The sequence below is a fragment of the Schistocerca piceifrons genome, chromosome 8 (assembly GCF_021461385.2).
Source record: "Schistocerca piceifrons isolate TAMUIC-IGC-003096 chromosome 8, iqSchPice1.1, whole genome shotgun sequence".
NCBI classification, from domain to species: Eukaryota; Metazoa; Arthropoda; class Insecta; order Orthoptera; family Acrididae; genus Schistocerca; species Schistocerca piceifrons.
The window spans coordinates 202,083,909-202,092,418 of NC_060145.1; positions in this window are offsets into that span (position 1 = coordinate 202,083,909).

Sequence of the window (8,510 nt, forward strand, 5' to 3'; positions counted from 1 at the left end):
GAAATAAGTAACTACATTCAAAATACAAATATACGGGTAGTTTCAAAGCTTTTGCGACAAACGCGAAGAGGTGACAGATAATTTCATGGAGAACAACTTACATTAGAGACAAAATGTCCTCTGATGCCTCCCGGTGACGGTGGTGACTTAAGACTAATTATGACCGTGAGATTTGCAGGGCGTGGGCATTCTTCGGCGTTCGCATACAGTGTGTGTAGCCTATAATCCTGCCATCTGCTCAGTGTAAAGGCGGTAGGTCAAGAAAAATGAAACATCCTCATTCGCTTCTAAAACATGTTTATACACTTAGAGCCATTCTTATGTTTGGTTGTTGAAAGCACTCTATCAGTTGGTGTAGGTAGCATGCAGCTCAATACATAGTACCAACACAAGGAATAAGAACGATGTACAGTAAGATCTAAAATCATCTACCATGGTCCAAAAAGGGGTCCAATATTCAGGGACACACGTTTTCAATAAATTACCGTCACCCATTAAAAATTTGCTTTCAGACAAAACACAGTTTAAACAGAGTTTGAAAGACTTTTTGATAGCTCCTTCTGCTCTATAAATGAATATCTTGACAAGGACTGTTAGACCAGATTAAGTAAAAATATCAGTTAGATTTCAGTTTTGACAGCGCTTGGCCACAACAGTCAAGATAAGGTATTTTGTGTATGATAAATTCATTAAAAGTGCAAATTATTAATATACCGTAATATATTGGGCAAAAACATTTGACAGTCGGCAACAGAAACCAAAACATTGCTTTAAAACAAGCGTTAAGTGCATAGTGTTGTGGAATGGGGAAAAAAACCGCAAATTGGCGTTCATAAGAAGAAGAAGAAGAACCCTCCCCCCCCCCCCAATGAACCATGGACCTTGCCGTTGGTGGGGAGGCTTGCGTGCCTCAGCGATACAGATGGCCTTACCGTAGGTGCAACCACAACGGAGGGGTATCTGTTGAGAGGCCAGACAAACATGTGGTTCCTGAAGAGGGGCAGCAGCCTTTTCAGTAGTTGCAAGGGCAACAGTCTGGATGATTGACTGATCTGGCCTTGTAACATTAACCAAAACGGCCTTGCTGGGCTGGTACTGCGAACGGCTGAAAGCAAGGGGAAACTACAGCCGTAATTTTTCCCGAGGACATGCAGCTTTACTGTATGATTAAATGATGATGGCGTCCTCTTGGGTAAAATATTCCGGAGGTAAAATAGTCCCCCATTCGTATCTCCGGGCGGGGACTACTCAAGAGAACGTCATTATCAGGAGAAAGAAAACTGGCATTCTACGGATCGGAGCGTGGAATGTCAGATCCCTTAATCGGGCAGGTAGGTTAGAAAATTTAAAAAGGGAAATGGATAGGTTAAAGTTAGATATAGTGGGAATTAGTGAAGTTCGGTGGCAGGAGGAACAAGACTTTTGGTCAGGTGATTACAGGGTTATAAATACAAAAACAAATAGGGGCAATGCAGGAGTAGGTTTAATAATGAATAAAAAAATAGGAGTGCGGGTTAGCTACTACAAACAGCATAGTGAACGCATTGTTGTGGCCAAGATAGACACAAAGCCCATGCCTACTACGGTAGTACAAGTTTATATGCCAACTAGCTCTGCAGATGATGAAGAAATAGATGAAATGTATGACGAGATAAAAGAAATTATTCAGGTAGTGAAGGGAGGCGAAAATTTAATAGTCATGGGTGACTGGAATTCGTCAGTAGGAAAAGGGAGAGAAGGAAACATAGTAGGTGAATATGGATTGGGGGGAAGGAGTGAGAGAGGAAGCCGCCTTGTAGAATTTTGCACAGAGCATAACTTAATCATAGCTAACACTTGGTTCAAGAATCACAAAAGAAGGTTGTATACCTGGAAGAATCCTGGAGATACTAAAAGGTATCAGATAGATTATATAATGGTAAGACAGAGATTTAGGAACCAGGTTTTAAATTGTAAGACATTTCCTGGGGCAGATGTGGATTCTGACCACAATCTATTGGTTATGAACTGCAGATTGAAACTGAAGAAACTGCAAAAAGGTGGGAATTTAAGGAGATGGGACCTGGATAAACTGAAAGAACCAGAGGTTGTAGAGAGTTTCAGGGAGAGCATAAGGGAACAATTGACAGGAATGGGGGAAAGAAATACAGTAGAAGAAGAATGGGTAGCTCTGAGGGATGAAGTAGTGAAGGCTGCAGACGATCAAGTAGGTAAAAAGACGAGGGCTAATAGAAATCCTTGGGTAACACAAGAAATATTGAATTTAATTGATGAAAGGAGAAAATATAAAAATGCAGTAAATGAAGCAGGCAAAAAGGAATACAAACGTCTCAAAAATGATATCGACAGGAAGTGCAAAATGGCTAAGAAGGGATGGCTAGAGGACAAATGTAAGGATGTAGAGGCTTGTCTCACTAGGGGTAAGATAGATACTGCCTACAGGATAATTAAAGAGACCTTTGGAGAGAAGAGAACCACTTGTACGAATATCAAGAGCTCAGATGGCAACCCAGTTCTGAGCAAAGAAGGGAAGGCAGAAAGGGGGAAGGAGTATATAGAGGGTTTATACAAAGGCGATGTATTTGAGGACAATATTATGGAAATGGAAGAGGATGTAGATGAAGACGAAATGGGAGATACGATACTGCGTGAAGAGTTTGACAGAGCGCTGAAAGACCTGAGTCGAAACAAGGCCCCGGGAGTAGACATCATTCCATTAGAACTACTGATGGCCTCGGGAGAGCCAGTCATGACAAAACTCTACCATCTGGTGAGCACGATGTATGAGACAGGCGAAATACCCTCAGACTTCAAGAAGAATATAATAATTCCAATCCCAAAGAAAGGAGGTGTTGACAGATGTGAAAATTACCGAACTATCAGTTTAATAAGTCACAGCTGCAAAATAATAACGCGAATTCTTTACAGACGAATGGAAAAACTGGTAGAAGCCGACCTCGGGGAAGATCAGTTTGGATTCCGTAGAAATGTTGGAACACGTGAGGCAATACTGACCTTACGACTTGTCTTCGAAGAAAGATTAAGGAAAGGCAAACCTACGTTTCTAGCATTTGTAGACTTAGAGAAAGCTTTTGACAATGTTAACTGGAATACTCTCTTTCAAATTCTGAAGGTGGCAGTGGTAAAATACAGGGAGCGAAAGGCTATTTACAATTTGTACAGAAACCAGATGGCAGTTATAAGAGTCGAGGGGCATGAAAGGGAAGCAGTGGTTGTGAAAGGAGTGAGACAGGGTTGTAGCCTTTCCCCGATTTTATTCAATCTGTATATTGAGCAAGCAGTAAAGGAAACAAAAGAAAAATTCGGAGTAGGTATTAAAATTCATGGAGATGAAGTAAAAAGTTTGAGTTTCGCCGATGACATTGTAATTCTGTCAGAGACAGCAAAGGACTTGGAATAGTAGTTGAACGGAATGGACAGTGTCTTGAAAGGAGGATATAAGATGAACATCAACAAAAGCAAAACGAGGATAATGGAATGTAGTCAAATTAAGTCGGGTGATGCTGAGGGAATTAGATTAGGAAATGAGACACTTAAAGTAGTAAAGGAGTTTTGCTATTTAGGGAGTAAAATAACCGATGATGGTCCAAGTGGAGAGGATATAAAATGTAGACTGGCAATGGCAAGGAAAGCGTTTCTCAAGAAGAGAAATTTGTTAACATCGAGTATAGATTTAAGTGTCAGGAAGTCGTTTCTGAAAGTATTTGTATGGAGTGTAGCCATGTATGGAAGTGAAACATGGACGATAACTAGTTTGGACAAGGGAAGAATAGAAGCTTTCGAAAGGTGGTGCTACAGAAGAATGCTGAAGATAAGGTGGGTAGATCACGTAACTAATGAGGAGGTATTGAATAGGATGGGGGAGAAGAGAAGTTTGTGGCACAACTTGACTAGCAGAAGGGATCGGTTGGTAGGACATGTTTTGAAGCATCGAGGGATCACAAATTTAGCATTGGAGGGCAGCTTGGAGGGTAAAAATCGTAGAGGGAGACCAAGAGATGAATACACTAAGCAGATTCAGAAGGATGTAGGTTGCAGTAGGTACTGGGAGATGAAGAAGCTTGCACAGGATAGAGTAGCATGGAGAGCTGCATCAAACCAGTCTCAGGACTGAAGACCACAACAACAACAACAACAAGAACAACACAAAAAATTAAACAGGAGCGTAATATGTAGGAAATTGTCCACGCAACCTGGCACTGATGATGCCTTGCAGAAAATAAAGGCCAAACGCGTATGGCACTAAAATTGTTTTATTCAGTTGCTGTCAGACGGTCCATAAGTAAAAATTATTAATATACCGTAATATTACACGCAACTGAGGAAGACAGGACTATAAAAGTTGAAGATGCATAACTACCTTTCATTCTGACTGTATTAATTGTGTAAATATTAGCAGTCCCAGTTTACTGTAAAGTAATGAACTATTTTGACAATCTCCTAACAAAAGATCAGGGTAGCGAGTATTATATTCAAATGCTTTATGTTTCTTTATGTTATACTTTCTAACTTGTTACACACACACGATGATCATCTCATTTTTGGGTTTATGGAATGAAAACAGAATCTAATTTAATCTAAAAGAAAGAAGAAGAAAAGACTCTACTAGTTCTCTGACATCTCTTCTTCCAGGGCTGGCGAACCCTAAAAGACTCCTAGTGTCGCTGCAAGCATAAGCTATCAGTTTGTCTCTATACAAAGCTGTCCCCACGATGTGATCTGTCACTCATAGACCTTTGTCGAGAGACTTTGAAACAAGTTTTACTTTTGTATCTGGAATATAGTTATTTAACTCACACATACTCACGGATGACAGTTTAGTTTATCTTGTACAGTATACATAAAAGCCTATTTTGTGTAAAAATTGGATATTATGAGCAGAAATGGATTTAATTCCTTAGAAAAGCATTTTCACACGTATTGTTGAGGAATCGTGAGAAATGTAATGGCTTCCTGACAAACTGACGTAGACCTGTGGAATCGGTAAAGGGAAAGACTCACATTGCAAGAAAAATGGTAATTCATTGTAGAACTATATTTCTTTCGTAAGTAAAAAGAAATAATTACAACGTTTCTAACTGTTACCCACCGATCTGATCAGTTGAAAAAACGATTATTATTGCATTAATAATGGAAATTTTGGAGACATCAGGTTTACTGTAATAATACCTATGTAGTACACGGTCCACTCACATTAATGTGACCTCCTGTCAAAACCATAAATATCGAAATTTTGTAGCGTGGACGTGTAGGGAGAGACGCTGCGAGGCTCTGGAAGGTACCGACGGAATTTCCAGCCGTACTGGAGTCAGTGAAGAGGTCTGCCGTGGCTTGATTTTTGCCTGAGGATACATTGTGTAAGGTGGTCATACCATTTTGATTTTTATGTGTTATCAATGTATACGTCAGAGATAGAGCAAGGTAAGTTTGTGTTAAATAATCTTGGTCTTGTCGTGGCACAGTCTTTGCCTTTGCGCAGTCTGATACATTCTTAGTTGAAGAGTGATAGGCGACAGACGTATTCATTAGTGCTGCGTTGAATTGTGATGGTATCTGTTAGATGAAGAAAGATTTATTTTAAAGGACAGCAAGGATAGGTATCAAGTATATATTGGAAGGCGCAAAAGGATATAAATTTTAAATAATGTCATTATTTTTGAAGAGAAGAGGTTTTTGAAGTAAGATGCAGCATAGTGCGGTTTGGAATGATTATAGTCAGCTAGTTAATTTGCTCAGAGCTGAGGGAAAGACCACCGCCAATTCTCTGAGTCATGTATTAACGTATTAACTGATTAACCCGTTTGGTTTCTATAGAAATTCTCTGTTGATACTGCACCCTTTTAAAATCATTGTTCACTTTGTTAAGCGAAGTATTGTTCAGACCTATGTTACATGTGAAGACCACGCGAAGTTTTTCTGTGTCTTTTTGAAAACATATCTCATTCTAAAATCGTTGTCTTGGAATGCCGTTTGATAGGAATAGATACTCTTCCCAGCCCTCTTTTTATCACGATACATTACCACATGCAACACATTGAATATGAGTTTGAAAACAGAAATCAAGCTTAGCTGTTTGCTGTTGTGCTTTCGAGAAATCTGCAACATATGATACGAGGTAAGTGAAAATTTCGATTGGGGCCAGATAATTGTTTTACTTCAGTTACGCATTTAATGTAAAGGGAAGCTGCGTTCAGATCAGTTACAGTTCAGTTTAAATTAGGTTCTGTTTAGTCAAAGGTCAGCGTACGAGTTTAAGTTGGTAAATGTTTGTGGGGACATGGTTTTGGTAGTATTTAGACTTTTATGGGGTGGGAGGCAAGTTGTGCTAGATTTCAGACAGAAGTAAAGAAAAGTGTCGATCTTTCTGGCGGGATAGTTCCTTGGTTCATTTGGTAATATGTAGTAAAAGAGTGTTCGATTTGTCGAAAGCAAAAGTTGTACTTCTTTTTCAGGCAATTCATTTAATATTCTGTGTTCCATTTGTGAAATTTTGTGACGTGTCACGGGTATCGATTACTTTTTTTCGTAAGCAGTTGGCATAACAGTAGAGTTTCTGTGTGGATTTATTTCACTGTTGAGTATTTGAGTTTTCGATAGTGCAGTATCGTTTGTTTGGTCATTGTAGCAGTTCTGTTTTTCCAAGAAATAGTGTTCATCAAGTATGGTACAACAGAAAACAATATGAAAATACGTCATAGCGCGAGACAACAGATGGTGTTGCAAAATAACAATTCGGCACAGTTTGAGAAAGAGCCAATGAGCAAATACCAATAGTTCACATGAGACTGCGGGAAATTGCGTGGATCCATAACTGTTCATCAAATTAGCGAACAATAATGAAACAGAACAAACGATAGGCAATGAACTTGCCAATTCTGAAGTTGAATCGGTCGGAGATAAGTCGCTACAGTCTAGCGGAAGCTTACAAAAGTCACCACAGTCATTCGACATTTTACAGCTGATAACAGACACATCCCGTCGGGTGCTTTTACTCCAGGTTTGAACACTATTGTACCTGACTACTTGAAAAGACACATAACACCCTACAGCAGAAGAATCCTGGTCACAGCATAACCGCCGGCCGCTGTGACCGAGCGGTTCTAGGCGCTTCAGTACGGAACCGCGCTGCTGCTACGGTCGCAGGTTCGAATCCTGCCTCGGTTATGGATGTGTGTGATGTCCTTAGGTTAGTTAGGTTTAAGTAGTTCTAAGTCTAGGGGCTGATGACCTCATATGTTAAGTCCCATAGTGCTTAGAGCTATTTGAGCCATTTTGAACCATAACCGTATTTTGAGAAACTTATTGCACTTTTTTTAAGGATTCGAGAATCACTGTCAATTACAGTTTGGAAAAACAAGAGTAAAATTTCTTGGCCATTTAACTTCGTCGGGTGCTATTGAAACAGAGCCACAGATACTTGAAGCAATTAGGACAATCCTCCTACTTTCACAAACCAAATTCGAAGTGTGCTTGGTTTAGCAAATTTTTATCGCCTGTTGTTAAATACGAAAACTCATGTCACTTCTAAATTATGTTCACTTACTGGATAAAAACACATATGACACTGGGATGAACAAGCACAGTTAGAGTTTGAAAGATGCACTTCTTAATGTCCAGAACTTGCTCATCCTGATTCATCACGAGACTTCTGCTTATCAATGGACACGTTAAAAATCGGTCTTGGCGCTCATCTATTCCAAGAACTTGAAGACAATAGTATAACTGTGCAGAGAAGTATAGTCTTTGCCAGTCGTGTCTTGTCTAAATCTAAAAGAAATTAATCTGTGCCGGCCGCGGTGGTCGTGCGGTTCTAGGCGCTCCAGTCCGGAGCCGCGCTGCTGCTACGGTCGCAGGTTCGAATCCTGCCTCGAGCATGGATGTGTGTGATGTCCTTAGTTTAGTTAGGTTTAAATAGTTCTAAGTTCTAGGGGACTGATGACCACAGCAGTTGAGTCCCATAGTGCTCAGAGCCAAATTAATCTGTGACAGAGTTGGAAGCATTGGCAATTATTTGGGCATTTTCTAAATTTCGATTCTAATTTCGGAAACATACTAAAGTGTACACTGCTCATCGAGCAGTCCAATTTTTAATGTTATCTAGACTAAACCACGACCATTAGAAACAATGAGCTTCGTATTAAAAAGAATTTAGTTTCACTGTTGTTCAAATTTCCGGTACTCAAAATGTTGTAGCGGATACTATATCACCAGTTCCTATTAGTTTTGCTAACAAGACTTCTGGAAACGATTTGGAGAAAAACTTCAGTTTGTCTCCTCTTCTTTACGAGACACAGAGCATGAACAGAATAAGGAATCTATCTGGAAAGATGTAAAAAGTATGACAAAACAAACACTACAATAATACAGTTTTATTTAGTACACAAGAACGTTTTTTTTCCAAAGATGTACAGTCAGTGACTCTCTTCGTGTTGTGTGCATACCCAATGATTTTGTAAATAAGCTTATGCTCACAATGGTCCGAGAAAATG